At 38.5% G+C, this 27313-nt stretch overlaps 1 protein-coding gene across 2 annotated transcripts in view; it reads right to left on the reverse strand.

The window, feature by feature from the left end:
• Positions 1-27313, reverse strand: part of Fam110b (family with sequence similarity 110 member B) — a 144496-nt gene that overhangs the window by 93122 nt on the left and 24061 nt on the right. Inside the window, exon 2 of one of the 2 annotated variants that reach the window (XM_047529249.1) lies at positions 15727-15827. The exons of the other annotated variant lie outside the window; for it this stretch is intronic. The gene's annotated coding sequence lies outside the window, so the exon portion shown is untranslated. The remainder of the gene's footprint in view (positions 1-15726; positions 15828-27313) is intronic. 2 annotated transcript variants of the gene reach the window in all.

The raw sequence follows: 27313 nt of genomic DNA on the forward strand, positions 1-27313 counted from the left end.
ATGGCACAGTCTACTTCAGGACTCGAGACAGAATTGCTAATACATCAATACTGGGCCACCAACGATCATCTTACGTGACATCAATCACTCTTCTCACAAAAGTCAGTATGAGCAGATGAAACATGCTGAAGATTAGGAAATGCTGCTATTTATGGGTTAAGATATGCACACAGATTTCCTTCTTTGGATCCCCGCTCTACGTGAGTTTCCAAAGTTCAACTGACAAGAAGGAAATTTTATATACTTATACACTTATGGTCCAAAGATTTTCTGATTATTTTGAGTTTGTTAATGGGTGACTATGTTGCACTTAAGGAGAATTCTGGGTATATATAGTGTACTGGAAAGAATGTAGTACATGAAATCATGAGTCTTGTGTTTTATATCTGTCAGTACTGGCTCCTCATAACCACTCTGTGACTCAATGTCCTTGTACGTTAGACAACTTTTCATTGCTCTGACCAAAATACCTGACAACAATTTAGAGGAGGAAAAGTACACTTGGGTTCATGGTTTCAGAGGCTCAGTCCATGGTCAGCTGACTCCACTGCTCTGGGTCTGAGATGAGTCAAGACATCATGGCCAGAAGTGTATAGCAGAGGAAAGCTGTTCACCTCCTGGTAATCCAGAAGCGGGGTGGGATGGGGAGCTACAGAGAAGATAAATCCTTCCAAGGCACAACCCCAGTGATCCACCTCCTCTAGCCAGGTCCTACCTGTTTACAGTTACCACCCAGTTAGTTCATTCAAATCTACCAAATGTATTAACTCACTGATTCGATTATAGCTCTCATTATCTGATCATTTCACCGCCTATGTTAACACAGGAGTTTTTGAGGGACATTTCATATCCAAACCATAACATCTCATCTGTAAAATGGGCACTTCTCATAATGTTCACAAAATGTACAAAAGATTTCTGACAACCTAGAAGTCTTAGAAAAGTGAATTATTATGATTTTATACCAAAGTCTATAATTGTATCTTACTAACTAGTAAGGGTGATTATGAATTTGCAAAAACAATGAGAATTCTATTATGGCTAAACTGATATGTTAACTTGGTCACCATGCTATATCACATTTTACTTTTCTTATGTTAATAAAATACTCTTAGCTGAAAGAAGAAAAATTTCTCAGGTATAGTCTAGATATTTGTATGTCCCCCAAAACTCTTAGGTGGAAACCTAATGGTCAGGGTGATGGTATTAGAAAATAGGGTCTTTGGGAGGTGATTAGGTCGCTAATCACAAGGGACTAGTGCCCTTATGAAAGAAGCCCCAGCTGCCTTTCCCATTCTGCTTTGTGAGGAGATACAGACGTTTCCATTATGAAAAACAAGCCCTTACCAGTCACAGAATCTGGGGTTCATCCATCTTAGTCTTCTCAGCTTCCAGAACTGTCAGCAATAAATTTCTGTTATGTATAATTTACCTAGTCTAAGGTATTTCGTTATAGCAGTCTCACAGACTATGATACACTCTTTAAAGGAATGCCTGACCTCTGTGTTCAGGCATTAAAATCATAATATAGTTTCATAAGACAAAAATATCCCATGGTTCGTGATTAAAACAATGGTTTTCACAGATGACTAATGGTCCTTGATTTTCTTTGCAGTAGTACCAGAGATAGAACCCAACACTTTATACATGCTAGGCAAGTGCTCTACCACTAAGCTACACCGCCAATTCATTCCTTGAATTCAAATTGACTGATAAATAGCTGTAAGCAAACAGACATGGCTATTAGAATTCAGGGCTCAGTGACCTCAAAGCACAGGGTAAAATCAGCTTGATTCACTAAAAGACATCACATGTAGGAAGGCTATTCATGAAAACATCCAAGAGCTATCACTCTTGAATATGCAGCATGCAGTTAGGTCAGTCAACAGCTTAATTCATTCATATTGTGAAGATTCTATGAGTACCTACTACATACCACAATCTAGAGATGGAGAAATCAATAGTTACACAAAATTTCCTGCCCTCAAGATGCTTAAATGGTCAGTTCTACTAGTTTAATTGAAGACACAAAGATACAGCAGCAAGGGAGAAACTGAACTCCCTGTTGTGTGGCCCAGATTCCTGATGACATGTTCTGCATTGCTTTGAGCATCAAAATACTGGGATCTAAGACCACACACATGAGGCCCAGTTCTTCTGCTGCCCCTTAATAAATGTGGCAACATATCAATGTTTATAGCAGCTCAATTCACAATAGCTAAGCCATGGAACCAACCTAGGTACCTTTCAACGGATGAATGGATCATTAAATGTATATATATATATATATATATATATATATATATATATATATACACACACACAACGGGTTAGATCCTCAGCACCACATATAAATAAACAAATAAAATAAAAAAATTCACTGGCAACTAAAAATATTTTAAAAATAAGTAAATAAATGTAGCAAACTCATTGCACAGACTTAAAACACATACCATCTAAAGGTCACGTTTACAATTAATCTCACTAATTTATAAAGGAACTTTCTAACAGACTATTAAGCTTTGACTTTTAACTAATTAAAACTGCCTAAATAGAGGTCTTTAAAAACTTTTAGCCAACCAGCCATTATTTCCAAAAACTAAACCTCATAAATTCTATATAAACCTATTTAATACTGAACATATTAGCTGATGAAACAGTTCCAGGGCTCTGTTTCCCTTCATCCATAAAGTATTCTTACCCTGTCTCATGAGAATTTCCTGCCCAATTGCTAACAACAGAAACTTCATTAAAGAGTAGCTATGAGTTCCTAAAATCTCAAGGATGGGTGAGGTTTGAAGGTAAATTAAAATTGGCTTTTGTGATTTTATTGTGGAAGTCTATAATTTGTATAACTACTAGGCTGATTATTTTGTTAAGAAGAATGTTTACAGTCTGACCAACTAATGTCTACCTACCATTAGAAATCGGTGCAGATATTTATTTGATTGCTATTTTGCAACTCTGAAAGTTCATGTATTTACACTGTAGTTGCTTTCACATGACATTTTAATATAGAAATGTGCTACATAAAAACATACAATTAATTTTTCATTCATACAAACGGAAAATTTCAACTAAAAGGTATTATTGATGTTCACCTTATAAGCTCACCTTATAAAGCATGAACTATTATCACAGGTACAATCTATTTCTACCTATGAACAAAAGTTATCTAAATAAGGTAGTTAGTTTGTGAAGTGTGAATACTGCATAATCTCTGAAGTGTCGCTACCATGGTAGTTTTTGAGAGTGACATCCCTAGGACTACACATAATTCACTGGTATAAATGTGTGTGGAGTCTCTGAGCAATACAGATGTCTAGGTATGAATTCATGCAGCTGTAGAAAGTAATTCCTATGAAACATAGACAAGAAGTTTTATGCAAGACACCTCAAACACATATAAGTACCAGAGAAATAGTACTGACATTCATTGGTTCAAACATCTACCATAAAAGGATAAACGTCTATCCGCCCAATCAAATCAAATGCAAAGGAATCATGTAATATATTAATTTTTCAGAGAAACAAGAAGTACAGCAGAGTGGTAATGAAAGATAATCCTAGAGCTAGGCCAATTGGATTCAAGTCCTATATCACAATTTATTATCTGTGTGACAGTGGACAAATTGATTTACCTCTCTAAGCTTCAGCTTCTTCATCTATGAAGTGAGGATAATAAGAGTACCTAATTTAGCACTGTTGTGAGGATGAAATGCGGTAACAGGACCTAGAACAGGACCTGGTAATAGTAATTGCTATACAAGTTTTTTGATTTGGTATTAATATTGTTGAATAAGAAAATCAAAGCCAAAATACATTAACTAACTTGTAATGAGTTAAAGAATTGCTCAGTGATTTATTCCAGAATGAAAATAAAAGCTCCTTTTTTACAGGAAAGTATTCATAAGACTACAACTTTCTGTCAAAGGCAAAGCCCATGACCGGAGGTGACAGTCTGAAAAGCACAGTCTATACACCTGAATGCATTCACTAGTTCCATGGCCTTCCCCATGCCAAGCCTGAGCTGGTAACTGCACAGCTGCCTCCTGCTGATGCTCACTGGCTGCCTCCCTTATGGGGAGAAAGACCCAGTGGGCAAACAACTCCAGGGTAGATAATGAGCCATAGACTCAAATTCAGTCCTGGGAGGGAATAACTGTCCAAAGGCTCTTGCATTCTGCCCCGGTGGTATGCTACTGCTATCATTCATGTTCTTTAAATATCAGCCAATCCCTGGTGCACTGTTCTCATACTTCAGAACATCATCTCATTCACTGCAGTGCAAATAGCACCGGGTTCTGGTACCCCAAGGCAGAAGAATGTGTTATGAAGATGCAAAGTTTCCTGGGTTGGAGGGAGACAGGCCTACTTCCAAAGCATGAAGTGGGACAGCTAAAAATCAGAAATAGTCCTTGCCTGTTAACTGGCAGATGCTTTTTATCTATTCCAATCTTATATAAGCATCCCAAGAGATTTGGTAATCGGTTTTGATGCAAATAGTAGTTTTTAGAAAATGGAAAACAGAATAACACACACAAGAAACATGTTTTCTAAAAAGAAGCACATATATGTATGCAACAATTCAAGCTTCTCTCAGACCTACACTTAGCATTCTAGAAAAGTGCACTCTACCCGCAAGACGGCAGTACATGCATTGTCTGGTTGTACCCAAACAGTCCACACTGCCTCTTAAAATCAATTGCCCAACTAAATCCTCTCTCTTAAGAAATGAGATGGGATGATCACTGAGCAACAGTAAAATCCACATAGCAAAAAATTACAGGTAAACTAGAGGTTTGACTGGACTAGAAACAGATACGCTCTATAAAACAATCTGTGCAAAAAGCAGACACAGGACAATGGGTCCCACAATATCATCTCTGCATGATGCTGACATTGCACCCCCAATTCTCATTATCATCAGGTTGAGCCAGAAAGATCCGGAAGAAGCACCCCAGCCCTGTATCTCAACAGTTTAATAAACATGCATATGTTCTATTTTAAAATTAATTAACATCTGTGATTTTAGAATTTCTTTATCGTAAATGCAATTAAAGCAATTCATTAGATCCAGTGTGTGTTCTCTGAAAAGAAGGAACAGGAGTTTTCAGTCCAACAGCATTATCTGTTCTAACTTTAGTGCCTGATTATAAAAGTCAAATAAAAAATGATGTCTGATGGAAACAAAGAAACCATACTCTATTTTACCCAGTCTCTCCCAGGTAAATAGGAGGAAACTGAGGCTTAGGGAGTTTATACAGCCTGAGACCACATCCCACCAAAAAGTCATGCTAGGCTCCTGCCAATATCATACAAGAAAGAACAGAGACTAAGAAAATAATTTCAGTTCTTAGTACTGCTTCCTGGACTGCTAACCTTTAGCTGTCTGTCAACCATTCAGTGGTCAGGTCACTGAAGGATTACCAAGTCCTATAGCTGAAACCAAGGGAATGGAGATACATATGCTAGTTTAGGAAAAGTCCCGACATAGTGCATGATTAATACCTGGAAATGCTTCCCATCTCAAATCTTCCTCTGCTAACCACTGTAGCATAATACATCAAGGTTGGGCTGGTGGCAGCTGGTGGCTACCACAGTGAATGAATTTCACCATCCAGAATAATGCCCTCATCATTTCTCTACGTGGCAACAAGACTCCCACTTGCTGTGATTTTCTCTGACTGTGGCTTACCCAAACAGGCAGGAGCTACAAAATAATGACAAATTGAAATGAGGGAGGGGGAGACAGAAAACGTTTGCTAACATGTTGGCTGAAATACCACCAGCAGTTAATGGAAGGGACCACCCACCGATGATACATAAGGGTATTTTGAATTTGGATAAATGTGGACTTTAGGGGGAAGACTAGGAAATATCTTCACATTTCAGATTAAACTAGAGGTACAATTTCTCAATTGAATGAACGCTTTCTCTCATGCATTCCTGTGGTTACGTTACCTTGGTATGCTCGAGTAATTAAGATATTCCTATTTCTAAATGTACTCCAAAGGGAAAAAACACAGGTGCATTTATTGCTACAATTTATTTGAGCAATAAACCAACATATGCCAACAAGGTTGCCGAAATAAGGGTAACACAGAAAGAAAACATATCCTAAGTGGACATTTTCAGTTTCATTAAGAATTGAATTTTTTAAAAAAATGCTGGTGCTGCCTTTTTATAATTCCTTTTACACTTAACATATAGTCTGTAGGTTTTCAAGTTCAAAAATAGTTTTAAAGTTCCTAATGGTAAGCATTACTACAGGGAGAAGAACATGCTTCTGAAATTGCATGGAAGTAAGCATTATTCCATACAACTTAGAAGCATCTGGTGTAGGCAGTCTCCTTAATTGGTTTGATGGTCACTGCTACTGGATTTTGGATTCCTTCTTCCTCCAGAACTAATCTAGGAGGATGCCATCCAGGAGCGCCTGGTCTCTGTGGTGCCTGTGACAAGATGACAAGATGACACAAATCATCAAAGGTTCAAGAGACATAAATCATCCTCTTGGAGAGCTGTTGCAATACACGTAAGCCCAGTGTTCCCAAGGTCACCATCATCAGTCCCTCTTCATGATATATTTTGGATGTCAGTAAAATGGAGTATTTAGAGCAAGCTGCTTTTGCTTGTCATGTGTTGAATAAATTGTCACAGAATGCAGACAAATTTGCTTTGGGGACATTGTTATTTGTGCAAAGTAGGAAAAGGTAAATATTTCACACAAAAATAAAAAAGAGGACGGACAGGTTTACCCAAGGAGAGCTGGAGTGAGTACAGTATGTCCAGGAGGCAACCTTCAAAGGGGGAGACCCGCCTCCCTCTGGAGACCCAAGCCACCATCACAGGTCAGACCAGAAACACAGTTCTGAAATTTCTGCAGCACTTCTAACCCTTCAAACAGGCCTAGCACCTAGCATAGCCATTTAAAAAAACAACTTCCTAAATGAATATTATAATTAATTGTGAAAGGAGTACAAGGGAATAAAATTTCAAGATTACATAAAGTCAGTGGGATCCACCACAAGACTGTCTCTGAAACCATGGGGAGAAGTTAAAAGGGAAGGAAGAGAGAACAGGTTGGTGACAAAGACTTTCTTGGTCCCAGATAAAACCCCACAGTGTGTCAGGGCTGCCTCTGTTCCTGCTGCCTCTGCCCCTGCAAAGTATAATGGGGACTGGACACATTACATCATTTAGGCAATGGGCCTCCCTGTCGGTGTCAAGATTCAGCCTAATCTAAAATAGCTCTTTGCACTGTTAGCTGGACCCAAACGCAAGAAGGGTCTAAGAATGAGGATGGCCCAGGAGAGGCAGGTCCAGGGAGAGGCAGTCCAATCAGGTCAACCCCAACCTCATCCCAAGCAAAGTGGTCATCACCAAGCAGAACTGCCCCAGAAGGATTGTGGGGACAACCCACAGGAATGCCATTTGAAAGACTCTGGCAGTTCCAACAGGCTTTCCAAGGCTCCTGTTATGGTTAGATGTGGTCTCCACCAAAAGCTCACATATAGGACAATCAAGCAGTTTTGGAGGAAAATGATTGGGTCATAACCTTAACCTAATCAGCGAAATAATCCCTGATGGGATTAATTGAGTGGCGAATGGAAGCAGGAAGGGTGTGGCTGGAGGAAGTGGTTCATTGGGGGCATGGCTATGGGATATATATTTTATATCTGGAGAGTGCAGTCTCTCTCTCCTTCTTGATCACCATGTGAGCTGCTTTCCTCTGCCCCATTTTTTCCATGATGTTCAGCCCCAGGAATGGAGTTGGCTGTATATGGCCTGAGACCTCTGAAACCATGAGCCCTTAAATAAACTGTTCCTCCTCTACAGTTGTTCTGGTCCGGTCTTTTAGTTACAGCAGTGAAAAAGCTGACTAATAAAGCTCCCTCGGAGATTTTATATTCAAACAAAGGAACAAACAAGAAATCCCAGTTGGCCCAGTTAAATGCTAAATTTATAAAACTATGAGATTAGGTAGTAAATTCAGCAGATTACCTAAAAGTTTCTCAAAGATAAGAGCCATATCTTTTCAGCATTGTGATGTGGATCCCCAGTATATTGGTTAAGTGAGCCACAGGATGGGCAAACACAAATACATGGCTATTTAGGAAACTCCTGAAAGCCAAGCTCTGTGTGCATCTGGATGAGGCAAATCTATCTCCAACTTGCATGGGTAATACAGGGGTTTATCACTTCTAATCTCATTTGATGCATTTGTTACCTTTATAGCTATTTTGATTGCATGAAGAATTCCTATACTAAGAATACCAGTAGAGTAGAGGAAGGGAACCAGAAAGAGGGAGGAGGTGGAGTACTAGGGAATGAAATTAACCAAATTATCTTGTTATATAGTATGCATGTATGAATATGTAACAACAAATCTCACTATTATGTATAATTATAACACACCAATAAAAAATTTAAAAGGAATAAATGTAGAAAAAGCTATCCTTGCTGCATTCTTATAAAGATGTTAAAGGAAGGCAACTACAAAACAGTCTCAATTTTCTCCACTGTAAAATCAAGGCATTTGTGTTAAAATCTGGAACATCTCCATATGCAAAATATAGCAGTTCTGAACATAGAACAGTCATTGACAATGGTCTCAGGACTGATGGCCAGAAAAGATGGCAGCTTTGTTACCTGATCCAGAGTGACTAACACCCAAGATTTAATATTTAAGTGAAGAGGCTACATTGCATTTATGTGTCACCAGCAATCACTCAGGGAGACAGGGCTGGCATGATTTTTCAACAGGTGCAATTATCCCCCAAGCAGTACCTTTTGAAGGTTAAGACACAAAAACTGGGCAAGCTACTAAGCAGAACAATCTAGAATTCATTTGGTCTGCAGCGCCCTATATTTCAATCCCAGACAGTCCTCGCCTCAGTGGTGCTGTGTGATGCCAATCTGCTCAGCTGACAGGCTCCAAAGAAAGAAGAGCAGCCTGAGATGAAAAGCACACTGTAGTGGGTGGAGGGACAGAGGGAAAAATCAAGACAGAGAGGTCTGGTGCCACTGACGACAATGAGAAGAAACGGCTATTTTCCAATTCTAATTAACTGAGGAAACAAGTCAGAAAACCTAGCCAAGAACAGTACTCACTGAAAGGAGACGCCACTAAAAAATTAAACAGATTGTAAATAAAATTCCTTATTAAAACAGAACTTGATCATTATGACTGACGTGTGCAACTTAAATTAGAAATATCTTAAATCTATAAAATAAAAGCACTTCCTTTTAGAAAAGGCAAGCAAAATTATACATTTGTGTACAAACACCTGGAAAAAAATGAAGGTATGTTTTTTACCAAAGAGTTCTATGTAAGATAAGAATTCATTTATGATACATAGCAGGCTTTGTAGCCAGTTAATCGGTCGAGATTATAGACTATTTTTTTTAATTTAACATACTTTTACCTTCATGCCATTAACATATGAAAGGCCTCTTTATATTTTAATGGCCTCAAAACCCTGGAAAACCAAAACATACCATCAGCTGTTTTTCTCCTTCAACCAAACTGTGAAATAAGGTTAACAATAATCATATAGTACTCCTCCTTTAGGTGTGGTTTTACTTTATACAAGTTCAATTACCAGTAATCAACCATGGTCTGAAAATACAAGTGGAAAATTCTAGAAGTAAGCTATTCCTACGTTTTAAACTGCATGCCACTCAGAGTAGTGCAATGAAACCTCATGCCATCCTGCTCCATGCCATCTGGGAAGTGAATCTTCCCGGTGTGTACATATCTATTTCATTGAAGTGTACTAGTATAACTGTTCTATTTTATTATTATTATCAATCTTTTATTGTATCCAGTTTATAAATTAAACTTTATCAGAAGTATGTATGGATAGGAAAAAACAGTAAATATAGGGTTCTTTACTACCTGCCACTTCAGGCATCCACTGTACATCTTGAAACAGGTTTTCTGTGGATAATGGGGACCACAGTAATAAAAGTATGATTGGATATCAATTAGGGAAACTAGGTCTTGGAAAAATCAATGTTTGTATTACAAAAATTCGGAAAAGTAGTGCACTTAGTACTTAAGAGAAAAAAAGTAAAATTCTTGGCATTTGAAGGATTTTAAAACTGTGTCTCACTACCTATTAAAATGTATTCATGACTACATGGTCTGCTCTTTGATGAAACTCAGGTCAGATCAATACCAAAAACAAATAAGGAGACAAACTTAATGAGAACTGAAATCAAAGCTTACCTCTGGGAATGTGCAGGGGTGAGGGGCCTCTTCGTTAACCTACTCCATTCCCAGCAGCAATTCAACTACTCCCTGGTTTGCCGAAACTTTTACCTGGTACTTTTACCAGTTTTGAGAATTAGCCATATTGTTCTTTCTGGTTGAATCTCAGGACACCATAACCTGTCTGCAGCCATATAATAAAGTAAAAATTTTAAAGTTGTACAAATTCGCTTTATAAACTCATAACAAATAGGGACTGGTGCCTATTGTCAGGAAGAAGAACACTTGTTTCAGTAAGTTCAGTTTCAGGTTTGTACCATGCAGAATGAGCACTATCAAGTAAGATAATCAATCTTGATTTCAAATAGAATAAAAAAGCCCTGGCTAAGTCTGGTCCTTTCCTGTGAAATGCAAACAGACTTGCAGAAATTCAACCAGAATACTGTTCTCTGCCAGAATACAGTGATGCTAATAGAGGCAGAATGTTTTTTTTCCCTAATTGGGTGAGAAAAGATGTAGCAAAGGCACTGATGAAACCACTCAGAGAAGTGGATTGAAGTTAGTATCAGAGATGTGCCACTGTGGATTCCCAGAGTGCCTGACTACAGCCTCCCCTGCAGGAGCCCATGTAAGGTGCCTTCCAGAATGCAAGTCACAACAATAGCAGAAACACAGGGGAGTGGCATCATTACTCAGGCTAGATGCTGCTGCTCCATGGAATTTTCATCAGGACCTTCTCTGAAGAGGCACAGGCCACTGAAGCACTGCAAGAGCAGGGTTTTTTGTTTAAGGTCTCAATTACAAGGAAGGAGGAGGGAGGAGAAGGGGGAAGGAGGGAAGCAGGGAGAAAATGCAGAAGGAAAGCAGAGACTCCAGCCCATCAGAATCCTAAACAGGATACAACAAAGAACTAGGCTAAGTGCATTCACAAACACAGGACCCTTCCACTGCAATGTCTTTCTAGATGGTTTAAACTGTTATCTCAGTAATACTAAAGGCAAATTTGAAAACTCATCATGTTCTCAGCATTCTATCAAATGGGTTTTCACTTGCCCAATTCCCTTGCTGCGATTTCAATTCAGTTTCCATCTGCTCTGCACTACATAAGCCGGATGCCAGACACGGGGCAAAGATAACAAGACAGGTCTCCACTGCCAGAAAGGCTTGGACACATGCACGTGCTAAGGTGATTCACAATGAATTATATAATCACATGCTCTTTTCTTTAAAAGATTTTGTTTCTTGATGGTACTGAGGATTGAACCCAGTGTTGCATGCAGCTAAGCATACTCTACCTCTGAGCTATATCTCCAGTCCTAAAAGACAGTTTGAAGACATGCAATGTCATTTGCTTCAAATGATAAGAAGCAAATATGTGAAACAAGTGGTGAAAAAATTCCCTAATATGCCAAGGAATCAAATGTGTTTTTGGTTCAAAGACAGAGGAAAGAATGCCAAAGTTTTTAAGTAAGTCTCATTTAATTTAGGTATAGTAGATTTGAATGTCAGTAGCTTTCAGTCCGCTTCCCCTCTTAACGTTTTGGAACAACCTAATAATGGGTGATAATACTTTAGTATACTTCACATTTAAGAAGAACAAAAGATATCATCTAATCAGACCAAAATAATTACATATATATAATATAACCAAAGACCTGGGTAGGCTAATGTAATCTAATGTTATTCAAGATCTACTATATTAATTCTTAAGTTGGTTTTAAAGTTTCATAAATATCCAAGAATATGCTATCTTTTATATTTAAAAAGATGGGAATTAATAAGAACAAAAGGATTTTATGAGTATGTAACTTGACTATTCACTCCAATAGCCAATCACAATCAAATGTCTATGAATGAACATTTGTGACCAAAACATAGACAATGATTTAATAAACTGATGATGAGATTACTGAACTTGTAGCCATTCTTCCCTAATACTTTTTAGATATTAGTCAGTATTCAGGGTCACAATATCTGTCCTACCACGAACACCATGTTCTGATGATGCTATTATTATTTTACCATTATCACAGAGGGCTCCCACTTCTATAGTGTGCGCTCTGTACCTGATACAATGTATTCTGCACACACCAACTCATTCATTGCTCAGAGCAACACTACAAAGTAGACTTTATCATCTGTACTGTAGAAGATCATAGTAACAAAAACTATGAACATGTACAGGTTGAGTATTCCTTATCAGAAATACTTGGACCCAGAAGTATTTTGGATTTGGAGTTTTTTTGTTTTTGTTTTTGGAATATCTGCTTTACATAATGAGATATTTTGGAGATGGGACTCAAGTCTCCACATGAAATTCATTTATGTTTTGTATACACCATACACACACAGCCTGCAGGTAATTTTGTACAATATTTTTAGGGTTCCTGCTTTTGCCTGTGATATAAGTTCAAGTATGGAATTTTTTCCACTTGTTGGCATCACATCAGTGCTCAAAAGGTTTTGGATTTTGGAGCATTTCAGATTTTCAGATTAGAAATGCTCAAACTATAGTAAATATTTCCCACGTGTCAGGCCATGTAGCAACTAACTCACTTTGTCCTCACAAGAATCCTAGGATATGAGCACTCATAATTATCCTGATTAGACTGAGCACAGATTGGAGCACAGAGAGTCAACACCCTTCCCAGGGCCACATGTGTTGTGGCAGAGCTTGGGTACTGACCCAGGTCCTCCTCAACACCAGAGCCCACACTCTCACCCACTGTGGTAAGAACCGTGGCTCCCGAGTCCTGTCCATGAGAAGAACTGTGACTGCAGATGGCCAGGAGGCCTGAGTTGGTCTGGGCAGAGCCAGACCTTACCCCACAAGTCAACTGATAAATCTGGGTGGAACACCCTCCCCCAGGTTTCCTGAAGAAACTCACCACAAGAAAACAGAAGTCCTACCTCAAAACTGGCATAGCTCAATGGTCCCTAGAAAAATAAACGAAAGGACAGTGCTTCTGACTTGCTGGAGTGTGAACATCCCAGAATAATGAGCTTACATGTCCACTCAACAGTCGTCCATCACTTGATTACTAAGGTCAACTTTATACTTGGACCAACCATAGTAGGTCCTTGGTAACTGAGCTTATAAAGGCAGAAGCTGCCTCAGGAGGGGACAGTGCAGGAACCCAGACAAACATGTGGGTCAATGAACTTCTGGAATCAGGACAACATTGGACATGCTGGGGGAAATAATGTGATGAGGTGGTCAATTCTAAGGGCACATGAGGAGGTTAATAAAGGTTAAAAGGAAAAGGTGGGAGTTGAATAAGAGAAGGGAGAGGACACTTGTCCTCCCAGGATGGAATACAAGCCAGGGTAGAAGTCCAGTTGATTAGACAAAGGGGAAAGGGGAGAGGGGTAGGAACAGGACTAGGATTAGGAATAGGACTATAGGAAAGACAATAGAATGAACCGGACATAAATTTCCTATGCTCACATATGAATATACCACAATGAATCTCCACATCACGTATAATCACAAGAATGTGATCCCAATTAGAGAGAGTTATACTCCATGTATGTGTAACAGGTCAAAATACACTCTACTGTCATCTATATCTAAAAAGAACAAATAAAATATTTTAAAAAAGAGGAAGTTGCTGCAGAAGGAAACCACTAGACTGACAAATGCGTGGCTAACTTACATTGTTGACTTAAGGACAGATGGAGGCCCTGCAAAGAATGAAATCAACACCTCAAAAGCCACATGGGAGTGGAGGTACCACAGCCAAGGAGCTCACACCTCTTGCCCAGCACCCAGGGTAAGGGTACTCACTGTGACTGGGCAACACCCAAGTCCAGGTTCTCCAGGGAACGCTGGAACAAGGCATGCATTAGTGCAAGGGGAAGCGGGCACCCCTCTATATGAGCTGACTGCAGTAGCTCCCCTTATCTGTAGGAAATATGTTCCAAGGCTTCCAGAGGAATTCTGAAACTAGAGAGAGTACAGAACCCTGTTCACGGCAAGTTTTTTCCTATACATACATACCTGTGATAAAGTTTAAAACTATAAATTAGACACAGCAAGAGTTTTACAACAATAATAAAACAGAACAGTTATAGCAATGTACTACAATAAAAGTTACGTGTGTGGCTGGTCTCTCTGTCAGTATTTTATACAGAATTCTCCCTTTTTATGATGACATGAGAAGACACAATGAAGTGAGGTGAATGAGTGGGCACTGTGATGTAGGGTTAGGCTACTGTTGATTGCTTCTCTGTTAATCACTAGAAAGCCATTCTGAGTGGGGTGTGACATCTTGCACTGTCATCCCACCCGAGGTGAATCATCCCTTTGTCCATCACAATGCACTGTCAGTCACTTAGCAGTCATCTCAGTCATCAGATCAACTGTTGCAGTAACAGAGTTCATGTATTCAAGTGTCTCTCAGAATAGCACATGATTTAAAACTTATGAATTGTTTACTTCTAGAATTTTTCATTTACTATTTTCCAAATGCAGATGACCACAGGTAACTGAAACCTTGGAAAGTGAAACAGCAGACAAGGTACAGCTATTTAAAAAAAAAAAAAAACACCATCAAAATAACCCAAGTCAGTGGCCCCAAACTCACAAAAATTACCATTTAAATTAGCAAGGGTCAAGAACAAGAATAAGGCATGACATGGAGCAAAAATTGTGAGAACACCTTTACCCCAAATATTTTCACTTTTAGGGTAAAGGCACTTATTGTAGACCAAACACATTTATTAACAATAGTATTTGCATGAAGAGAATAATAACTAAAGTTTATGCACCTATATCTAATCAACACTTTCTCTGGTAAGTGGCTTTAAAGTAGATAGAAACATTCTCTATTCCATACCTGTAACTAATTTTTTGCAACATATATATTATGATAGTGTTTGGAAAAAATACACCAGGTTTTGCATCCAGTGGGAACAGTCTCATATTCACTAGTTGGGGAACAATACACTGTTGCTGCTTTACTTATCCCTTGAGTAATTCTGACCTAACATTCCAAATTAGGGAATTTAAATATAAACAGAAAGAGGGTTCAGAATTCCCAGAAAAAGTCATGGCAAGCAAATACCCAGGCAAGCTCAGCTGGGAGAAGTGAGTACATCTGAGGGCCAAGAGGGGGAGTGGAGGCGAGAGGCAGGTGCTGGGACCAGCCTCTCAACCAGACCAATGGCAGCAGCACTATCCCCGCAGAAGGCACAGGATGGAAACAGCCATGTTCACGGAGACAATTTCTGCCATTCTCACCCGTGACAGCCAGCGTGCAAGGGGTCAAGTGTGTGTGGCCCAGAACAGACTCCACAAATGTGTGCCAAATGAATATGGGAAGAAGGGAGCAAAGTAGAGGGAAGGAGGTCAGGAGACACAAGGAGAAAAGGGGAAGGAAAAATTAATAAAAAATGGAAAAGGCAGAAAAAAATGGGGAAGGATACCAAAAAAAACATATAGAGGGTTTTATTTACTTATGATCATATTTACACATGAATTTGGTATAACTTTTAAACTGAATTACCTTTTATATTGCTTTCAGGTCTTAAAGAGTGTCCTGGTAGCTTCCGATTCAAGACTCAGAAAAAACAGGAATGGTGCTCTGAATGTCCAAATCAGGGATTTCTAAAAGCAAATGGACATGGATTAAAACTTATGCTGGAGAATAAAAGTGATTTAAAGGTAGCATTAAAAGGAAACTGATTTTCATGGAATTACAGATTTCCTAATACAACTAGGGAAAAGTTGGGTTCAAAGCCCTTTTCTAATTTAACTGCTCTAGTAAACTTTAAATTGATTCCAGAAGAAAACAAAAATCAACTATGGGATAGGATTGTTTGTGTATTCAATGGAAAAACACCCTGAGGAGAGCCAGGGGATTGCTATTAGCCCAAAGACCCTGGCTCTGCATCCTTCCAAACTTAACATGCCCCAACCAAACTTGTCAACCCTCCCAGTCCATAGAATCAGGCAGGAAATGAAGCCTCCTGACAAACCGCAGTGAAACTGGGGAAGGGAACAGAGATTTGTGCTTTAGGAACTTAGTTCATGTTGCCAAAGAAGAAAGTACTACAAGATAAGTACCGGAGCTTGTCCTGTCCCCCAAATGCAGTCCTGACCTCCACTCACAAACAGGAACACATTCCTGCCTATCCTTGGGCTCTTTCTTCCTGGGTGGAGGACAGATCTAGGAGACTACACCATCCAAAATTCTAAGTAAACCACATTTTGTCTTCAGGAAGGGGAAAAAATTAACACCGAGTAAGCACATCACTGGCCCAGAAAGAACAGGGCTCCGTTTTACAAAGGGCATGAAAAATGGAGGCACCTTAAGACATGCCCCTTCCCCAGGTCTATGGGATGTGTTTAACGGCTGTTACTGTATTTGGAGACACTTGGCTGAATCATGAAAGTGATGGTTATCTGGACATCTGGCAACTCAAAGGAAAAGACTGTGGTGGAGATTTCCACTGCCTTCTCTCTCGCATCTGCTTTTGTTGGATGCCATCAGCGCAAATGACTGAATCTTTGTTTACTTGAAAGAAGGGGCTAGCATTAGGTTTAGGGTTAGGTTTAGAGTTAGGCTAAGGAGAGCAGTAAGAATGAAGGAAAGAAGGACTGTGTAGAGGGAAAAGAGGGGTGGGAGGGGTGGGGGGAGGGGAAAAATATAATAAACATCATTACCCTATGTAAACGTAAAAAAAAATAAATAAATAAAAAAAAATACATAAAAAAAAAAAAAAAAAAAAAAAAAGAAAGTGGGAGCTAGCAGACAGGGAAGGAAAATGTTCTGGCTGCAATAGATATCTTCTTTATTGAGATTCAGTGTATATTTTGCATGATTAGAGGAGTAACCAATAGTAAAATATTTTAAGGATGTGCTTGGGACTGAAACAGATGATGGATAAGTGGTTCTTCATTCAGATCTATGCCAGATTCCCAATCATCATTATCTCTGTTCTGAAACCATGTGTAATGAATGATATGCCTGAAATGTATTAGTAAGGCTAAATATCTTGACCTAGATATTGTATAGCTTCAAAGAAACAAGAGAGAAAGCTTGGCTAATACTTCCCACTCTTCACATATAAAACTTTCAAAACCACTTACTCCTGTTTCATTGCCTAACAATGTTCAACAAGAACAGAGTGATATCTAGTATTAGATTAAAATAGAAATAGAGACACCAAGTTCCAGGGCTCTTTTTGGTTGCTTCTGTATACGTAATTTAAGTCTTTATTTGCCTGTTGAAATACAGTGGATGGCATTTCAGAAATTCAAACTGAAAAAGGATCATATAATTTTAATATTACTTTAGAGAAATTTTAATGTATGCTTAAACCTGTTTAAATTTTACTGTGGCCCGCCATAACAAAGAAAATGGTTTTGAACTATAGTATTTTGCAACCAGTATTTTATTTTGAACAAAACTTGGATCAAAAATTCTTTTTCTTCTTTCTCGTTATTTTTGCCTTTTCTTTCTCACATTTTTTTAAGAGGGAAAATAATGAAGAGCTCTACCCTGACTATAATGATTCAGAGGTAGAAAAGTCATGCAATTATGAATGTAATGGGAAAAAATACCACAAATGAAGAAATTCAAAGTTTGATTTATGTTCAAAATTCCCATTTGAAACCAAAACCATTCCTAATAAATCTAATTCAAAGTAAATATGCTTAAGACTCACGGACCTTATGGTCATATACTCCAGCTGATTAATTTCACAAATGAAGAAAGCCAGAATAGTTAAGTAACTACCACACTGCTAAGCCCACCTTAGATCTCAGATTCCCTAGATGCCAACCCAGTGCTCTAATAGGTCATAGCTGATCTTTAATTTCCATAAAGAACCTCTTAAGAGCTGAAAATTTCATCTATTTTAATGTAAAACAAAAGCAATTATCCTTACCTAACACAAACATCAGTAGACATATCAACACAACTTTATTTCAATATAAAGCACTATTTAAAATTATCAAGAGCACATTGTACCTTTCACTCCAATGATAAAGCTTAATAAGCAATTAAGGCCCATGAGAAATCTGAAATAAAATTTGGGATACTCCTAGGTTGTCTAACCTAGATATGGTTACTCTAAAAATATAATTTTCCTCCCTTATTTATAGTCAAATCATAGTGTTTCTACAATACATTTTCAAGTAAATTTTATCCATACCTATGGAGCAAAATAAAATATTCTATAGTCAAAGCAGTTTTTAAACTAAGAATTCAAAATGACTTAGTATAAGGTCCATCATATCAGACAGGACCTGTATTCTCTAAAACTCTGGAACGCACTCAAGGGCATTCGATATTCACAGTCAAGAGTTTATTTTCATGGGTAGTCATTTGTTGACTCCTCCATTATTTATCCCGCACAGTGCTGGTATACAGGATCCGAACAGCAAGAAACTGCGCTGCCCACTGCAGACTGAAGAATGACAAGGGCCAGAGAGGCCCTCACGTGGCCCTGGAGTCGAGGTTTGCGTGGGATGAGTGTGTATGTGTGAGGGTGTGTTCAAGGGGAGCTGTACTTAATAAATCCACAGGTGGTTTTTCCAGAGACTGTGAGTTGACAGATTCAAATGAATGGAGGAGTAGATATAAGGAAGCAAGGTCAGACAAGCTAAAACAGGCCAGGAGATGACAGAAGAACCTCTCTACACCTGTCCCCCAAAGCAAAAACAGTTCAAGGAACAAAATAGCCATTAAGGATCATCTTTATAAAAACTCTGAAAGCAATTAAATTTAGTTATGATGGGAAATTTGCAGATTTCCCATCTGCAGATGCAACCAACCACAGATCAAAAATATTCAGGAAAATAAATTTGCATCTGTACTGAATATGTACAGATGTTAACCAAGACAATATAATAACTACTTACATAATATTTACAGTATTAAAAATCACCTAGAAATGATTTCAAGTATATGGAAAGATGTGCATAGATTCTATGGAAATACTGTGCAATTTTATATAAGGAACCTGAACATCCTCAGATTTTTGTATCCAAGAAGAGTCTTGGAACCAACAGCCTGCAGACATCAAGCGCCAATGATAGCTTCCTTCTATTTCTTCATATAATGTCACTAAATAGCATTAAAACTCAGTGTCAAAAAAAAAAAAAAAAAAACTCAGTGTCAAACAACCATACTAAGGTGGGGGAGACAAGATTTCCAAACACGTTTTTAAGAAGGAAAATAAACAAATACCATGCAAGCACAGAATGAGATTTTCAACATAATTAGTAAGAAAAAAGTAAATAAATCCTTAATGAGATACCATTATAACTAGAATGACTGAATTTAAAACCTGAAAATTCTAAGTATTTACAAGAGATTCTCACACAATGATGATGGAAAATTTAAAATGCTATGGTATTTCAAAAAAACATTTGGCAGTTTCTCATCAACTAAGCACATGCTTACCATATGATCTAGCAGTTCTACTCCTAGGCTTAAACCCAAGAGAAATTTAAACACACAGATTCCACACAGACTTGAATGAAAATGTAACAGCAGCCTGATTCACAGCAGTCCCAAACTTGAAAGAACCTGAAGGTCCATCAGCTGGTGAATGGATAACCAAATTATGGTGTATTACTAATGGGAAATATTACTCAGCAATAAAAAGGAAGAATAATCGAAATATATAACAATATAAATGAATCTCAAGAACACTACATTATGGGAAAGAACCCAAATATAAAAGACTAAATTTTTAATCTTATTTACAAGAAATTTTAAGGAAAGCAAAATGGCGGCAACTGAAGCAGATCAAGGAATGTCAGGATTCAAGTGTGGGGATGGGACTGAATGAAAACAGGCATAAGAGGATGTGTTCAAGTTGGAGCAGAGGGTACATGACTGTGCACAAGTTTGAAAACAAACAAAAGTATGCACAAACACAAGTTTGAAAACTTGAAGAAATAAGAGACAGATTAATAATCAAGTCCAAAACTACTTTTAAAAATACACTAAGTGGGAAACACCTCTTAACATCCACCAGGCTTTGTCCTTGAGTTCAATGGATATCCTTATCTATAATGTAAATAAAGACTAAAGACAAGTTTATTAAAATTACAGGTGATTCAAGGTTGAAAATGTTGCACAACAACTTCATGTCGAAACAGCTAAATTGGAACAATAATTTTATAGTATTAATGTCAAATATCAGTCAAAAAATAATCCAACTGCATCGTGTAACGAACATTTTTGCAGGACTACCACATGATGGTCACTACATTAGTTGGAAAAAGACACCAAGACTGGGTAAGAAAGTCCTTATCCACACAAAGTCCATCATACATGAAAATGTAAGTCCTGCATTTTGTGCTAGAAGTTAAAATTCACTGTATGTGAAAAAGGCAGTTGTCCCTCAACTGTTAACAATGACATGACTACCAGTGAAATTGTAGACTGAACTACCAGAAGTAGAGAGTTCAGTTCAAATCTATGTAAGTAGTACTGTGGTTTGATCTGATCAATTCATTTAGGGAATAATGGTGACATTCTAATGTGATCTGAAAGAACTCACAAGCCCCCCATCTAACACCAGAAAAAGGTGCCTGAATCTTTTAGAGTGTTTTCAACACTCTACTACTAAATCCTGAAGATGATTCATTAATCTGTACCTACTACACCCTCCCAGCTGATAACGGTGCCAAGAACTACCAGATCTTGACAAACTGAAGTATGTGCAGATTATAAGGGGACCTAGAAACATTTAAATCCTCTAGGGAAGGGCCTCAAAGTGGAAGGTAGATGACCACGTGGAGGAAAAAACTTTCTGAGCAGTAGACATTATAGAGAAGCAGTATGGCATCCCAGCAATTGGACAATCTCACGTTTGAATGGACTACCTTAAAAAGCAGAGAGACCTGGCAGCAGCTATGAATTCAGGTAGAATTCTAATGTTTAACCTTTGATGTGGTCCCTGGATGATTACCTTTCCTCCCAACTCGGTTCCCAACACCCAGGCTTTCAACCTCCACATGGCAGCCCTCCTTGCCCCTGCTCACAATCCTTACGCTCTTCCAGGGCTCCTCTACACCTCCAGGATTGAAGCAAAAAAGCCTCCTGGATGGCAGACCAGGCCTCCTATGGAGTTAGCCTCATGAGTCACTGCCCCTCCTATGCTATATCCTAGTTATTCAGAACTATTGCAAGGCCCGCTGATCAGGTTCAGCTTTCTTGCCTTCACGCTGTGCATATGCCATCTGCTGTCTGAAACACCCCTCGTGCATCCTGGTGTGTGTCTGGAGTCTTCAGGCCATTCATCCTTCATTCAGACGATTCCATCTTTGTGAGGCATTCCAAGCTTCTACCCCTTCCTCCTTTCCATGCCCCAGCACCCTACTTATCTCCATGAAAACATTCCCCCAGATCTAAAGATTAGGTACAGCTGTATCTCCCTACTAACCTATAAGCCCCGCCAGGTTATCTCAATCCCTGGGATTTAGTTCTGGATATGACACTTCATAGAAATTTATGAATGAGTCAGGGATTCCAAGACAGCACAGTTAGCCATACTTTTTTTTTTGTCCCGTCTGGTCTTAATCATCAGCAGTGTACCAACGTTGGTTGTGCAACAGGTACAGAGTAAGCCCCTGAAAATACTGTTATCTTGAGACTACGGATGATACAAGGTGAGCAACTCTCCAGATGATCCAGGCAGTGGTAGTGGGAATACAGTACAGGAGCCAAAATGATCACCAGGTGAACACTCCTGGGCATTCTGAAGTCAGCTGGGTTTGAATCCTGCCTCTGTGGCACTATTTGACCTTGAGTAACTAGTGTAACCTCTTAAAGTCCCAGTCTCCTGATCTGTAACATGAAGACACTTACAGTCCTTACCTCCAAGGGTCACTGTGAGGACTAAATGGCAATGTATTAGAAAGACTTGGCAAAGCAATCCACCCAGGACACTCTCACTGAATGCCAGCTGACTGTTCCTAGAGGTATCAAATAAAGCAGAGTTGAGGTTAAATCCTGGCCAGTGTTACTAGTTATAAGCCCTGGACAAGTCTAACAGGCAACTGGCTTTTTCATCCACAAATGAAAACAATTACTAGTTTGGAGAAAGGTATTTTGACAAAATAACATATAAAAATGCCATGCACAAAGGAGTCACTTAACAAAGGATTTTTCTATCCCCCTTTTGATTATGGATCATTAATTTCAGAACTACCTAGACAATTTCCTTTTCTTTCCAAAAAAGGCAAGATCGTACAATGAAAGGTATCTTCATGAGGCTCAAATTAAAAAGACCATCATCACCTCACTGTAAGGTTCTCCACACACTGCAAAGACACCTTTAAAAGAAGCCTTGTAAGTTTCCCAATAATTTATTTATTTAGACTGAGCTGAAATAGACCCCTGTATTTCTCTGGGTTTTTTAAAAAAAAAAATGCCCACCACTATTCCACTTTTTCAGGATAAATTAATTGGCTGTAAATTAAGAATAAACACACCTGTTTGCAAAGAACACGTTTTTTAAAAAAGAGTGTTATATATCTCAAACATTAATTTTTAACACTCCTAAAAATGGCACTCAGAACACACCTCTTATTATACAAACACATGATTTTAAAACTAGCACATTATTAGGTAGATGTGATTCAATTAATAATTTTGTCATTCCTTAAGGTTTCAAAGATTATGAGTCAGTAGCTGGAAATAACAACTCATTTAGAAAAGGTTAATAAAATCATAAAGTAAACCTAGAGTTTATATAAAGTTCCCTGCCAAACTGCCAGGAGCAGATGCACTTAGATCCAGATATATGAATGTAAGCAAGAGTGACTTTGAAATAGTTGTGGGATGACCAAGCCATTCTGGGAACAGAGGAGGAGCCACATCCTTAAAAATGTTTAAATTTTTATAGCCCCAGAGATTTCCTACATCCAAAATGCATTAACAGATATTTCCTTTAAGGTCAGCATAGTTCTTCGAAGTCACTGTACCTCTTTATCTAGCAGAAATTGTTGAAGAAAACGTGTCTTTGTAGTTACTAAGATTTTACATGCAAATTTTTTTAACTTAAATTATAGGAAATATTCCTTAAAAAAAAACCACAGAAATAAGGAACTTCCAATTACCTAAGGCAGAAGGCAATGATATTCTCAAGGATGATCTTTAGATTATTATTTTTAAAAGACTAGTTATTAAACCAATCACTGTGTTGCTGGAAAAAAGTTATATAATATTTAAGTAACCCTATAATATCATGCCAAGAAATTTTGTCAACAAATTTCTGTTTTCTATGATTATAAACTGGCAACTTTCCATCCTGCCAAATACCACTTAAGACAGAATTTTGATAAAATCAAAGTGTTCCTTTTCTTTTTTCCCTTATAAAATTTAATCTCTGGGCCAGGGACTGGTATGGCTCAAGCTGTCTGAAAGACACACAAGCTCTGGTTCTACTCGTGCAGAAGGGCTCAACTTTCCCACATTGGTCTTCTGTTCTTTGAGAGACTAATCACTAACAGCCTGGGCCTGTCTCTTGTGTGTGTTAGGAGAATAGAGACCTCCCCAGTGCTGATGTGGCAATGATGGCAGCCCATAGAACCTCTCCTCCTGGCTTTCCCTAAGAAAAGCTATTCGTCACATTAAGAAGCAATTGTAGAATTATACCAACATCAACACCAGAATTTGCATAATGTGAGCAAAATGGAACGAAATCAGCTGGGCACTTCTCTTTTCCTATTAAAAACTTAAACATGGATTTTATTGAGACATTGTGTTTTATATCATTGTATTTTTTTAAAGTGTGATAAATACACATAGCATAATATTTGTCACATTCATCATTTTTAAGTGTACCATTCAGTGGCATTAAGTACATTCACATCACTACCATCCATCTCCAGAACCCTCCTAACATCTTGAAAAACGAAAACTCTGTTCCCATTGAATAAATCTCCCCTCCTTCCTGCCCCAGCACTGCCCACCACTATTCCACTTCCTGTCACCACTGACTACTCTGTACTTGATGTAAGTGGAATCATGCAGTGTTTTTCCGTTTGTGGCTGGCTTACTTCACTCAGCATCAAGTCCCTTGGTTTCTCTATACTTTAGTGTGTGTCCACGGGGCACTTCCCCTTTCTCATGTCAGGGAGCACCAAAACTTCAGGATAGAAGCATAGAGCCAGGTACTTATTGAAAAGTGAAAAGGTGCCCAGACAAACCACTCCAGATGGGAACTCACACAAGAGATTTTTTAGGTAGAGGAACAGTGCCTGCCCTGAAGAGAGAGAGCGCACACGAGAGGGCGTGGTGGGGAGCTTTCCTCAAGTAGTTGAATTTCCCTGCCGATCAGGCCAATTGCTGAGCAGTTAAAACTCGCAGGCTAGGGATTAAGCCAATGGCTGCCTAGCACAAGCTGACAAATGGACCAGTGGCTGGCTAGGGTGGCAGACTGACAGCTGGGGGTGCTGTCCTGCCTCCTTGCCTTCCCCGCCGCGGCCCCCGAGGTCGTAGGGTGCTCTGGTCAAGGCTGCCCAAGGCCCGAGGTGAGAACCAGAATGCAGGGCAAACCCAGTGCCTGCCTGCTGCCTGCCTCAGTCAGGCGACACCAGGCAGGTTCAAGCGGGCAGAGCGCTGTGTGGGCAGTTGACGATCTGCCGCCCTGCATCTGCTCACCAGGCAGCCCACTGAGCACTACACTTATCACCAGCAAGGCCCCTGTGAATGGGCAGGCTAAATATAAACCATCACATTTATGAAAACAAGAGTCTGACAGCATCAATAGCACCCCAGAATGCTGCTCACTGGTGTACCCCAGAACCTCAGTGCTGAGATCAGCAAGAGAAGTATGTGAGCTGGGCCACAAGGCACATCTATAAAATAAGTAAGGGTAGAGTTTCACTGAGGGTTGAACATTCCACATTTAACATCTGTCGCACACACCCTGTCTTTAATGGCTTCAAGGAAATCAACATCGATATGAGTGAATGGTCAAGAAAGAGACTGCGTAAATTTCAAACTAATGCCTCCACCGTAAAATTGAAGGCAATTTTGCTATCTTACTGGTAACAGAAGGTGAGAATTCCTTATCTGAAAAGATTGAAATCAGAAGTGTTTCAGATGTCAGATTTTTTTCAGATTTGAGAGTATCTGCATATAGATAGTGAGACTCCCAGGGACAGGATCCAAGTTTAACACAAAATGCATTATGTTTTATATTACTGTACACACAGTCTAAATATAATTTTATATAATTTGAATAATTCTTGTGCATGAAATGAAGTCTGTATACATTGAAGCATCAGACTTTTGACACCATTTTGGCCCTCAAAAGGTTCTGGATTTTGCAGCATTTAAACTTTTTGGATTAGAGATGCTCAGCCTATACTAAATTGCACGATTAAAAGAATACAACTCGCTCTATAAAATCTAGCATTTATCATATGATCCTTTATAGCATTCTTTAACTGTTTTGTGTAAGCCTTACTTCCCCAACTATATTACATGTTTCACAAACAGAGTCTTTGAATTCTTTCATATTTATCATGCTCCACTCTCAAATCAACACAGTAGATACTGGATAAAATACTGCTGATTAACCAAAAAGTGGTTGAGCAAGATGGCACTTAGAACCTAGTGGTCAAAGGTATACATTTTGCAATCAACCCCAAACTGGAATCTCAGTTCTACTCAGGGTTGTTCTGAATATGAAATAATTTATTTAACACCAGTAAATAATCGATTATATTGTAACCACTAGTAGTAATAATGCTAATCAATTATACGTATTTAGCTTTTCATGTTTTCTGACCTGCTACATGTGGTTGGGAGGTTTCATAACTAAAATCAGTGTTTCAGGACAAGTCCAAAGAAGAACATTTGGTTTTATTTTTAGTTTCTTTTATTTTGATTCTCTTTTAGATATGTAACAAGGATCTTTCACCAGTGGTGGTTTGTTAAATTAGCACAGATATCACAGATTTTAGACCTGGATAAAATAAGGATTAGAAAAATGTCACATATGCAATTGGGCACTGATCATTGGCCATACTTTCCACTAGTGAAGCCCAAACAGAATTTGAAAGGTAAGAGAATTTACTGCCATTCCATATTTTTGGGGCACATGCTTTAAAAATGCATATGAGACTTTCATATCCAATAAGAATAAGGTGCAGATTAAAGGTCTTGGATCTCATGGTTATAAGTAAATTCATCCACACAAACAAAAGTGTAACTTTCTATGGGTCTAGCAAGGAGTAATAAAAGCAAAGGAGACTTGATGATCACAATGTCAACAAGAAACAAGCCTTTCCTCAGTGAGCTGAAAACCACATCAGTTTTCTTATCTGAGGACTGACTGTACCAGAGGGGAAAGCCCACAGAAAGGCAACAGACAGGCCTTAGAGGATGGTTATGAACAGGCAGGCTGGTCCAGAATCTGAAAGAATAAGTACCAAAGCAAATTACTTCTTCTAATAAGCTTTCTGATCTACCCCCACACTCCCACCGCCACTTCAAACCATGACTAGGTTAGAGATCCAAGAGAAATCATGTGGCCCATAAACTCTCATCATGCTTCAATCAAAAGATCTAGAATTACAGTTCAGTCCTCTCCCAGCTGAAATATTAACAAAAATTTTTTAAAAGCCTGATTAGGTGAAGTAAATATAATTAAAAGTACAACTAGAACCTCAGCTTAACTCTTAGAAATCTGAATGTGCAGCCCCTTACCCTAATGTCCATTAAGAAAGAGTTTGTACTGTAGAAAGAAGAAAGAAATAAATATGTACATATATATATATACATACATATATATTTTTTAGTCTACTATTTATATTCATAACACAAGGAACATAGTAAAAATAATTACAAAACATACAAAGAAACAGAAAAATCTGATCCATAATTAAGAGTAAACATAGTCAATAAGCACAGAATTGCAGATGACTCAGTTAATGAGATTAGTAGTTAAGGACTTTAATACAACCATAACAAATATGTTATAGAATTTATTGGAAAATATGGATCTACTGGGAGAAGAGATGAAATATTTTAGGGCTGAAATGAAAAGTAAAATAGAACTAAATAAAACTTAAGACTAAAAATAACAATATTTGAAATAAAAAATTCACTGAATGGG

Source organism: Sciurus carolinensis, chromosome 1 (genome assembly GCF_902686445.1).
Source record: "Sciurus carolinensis chromosome 1, mSciCar1.2, whole genome shotgun sequence".
NCBI classification, from domain to species: Eukaryota; Metazoa; Chordata; class Mammalia; order Rodentia; family Sciuridae; genus Sciurus; species Sciurus carolinensis.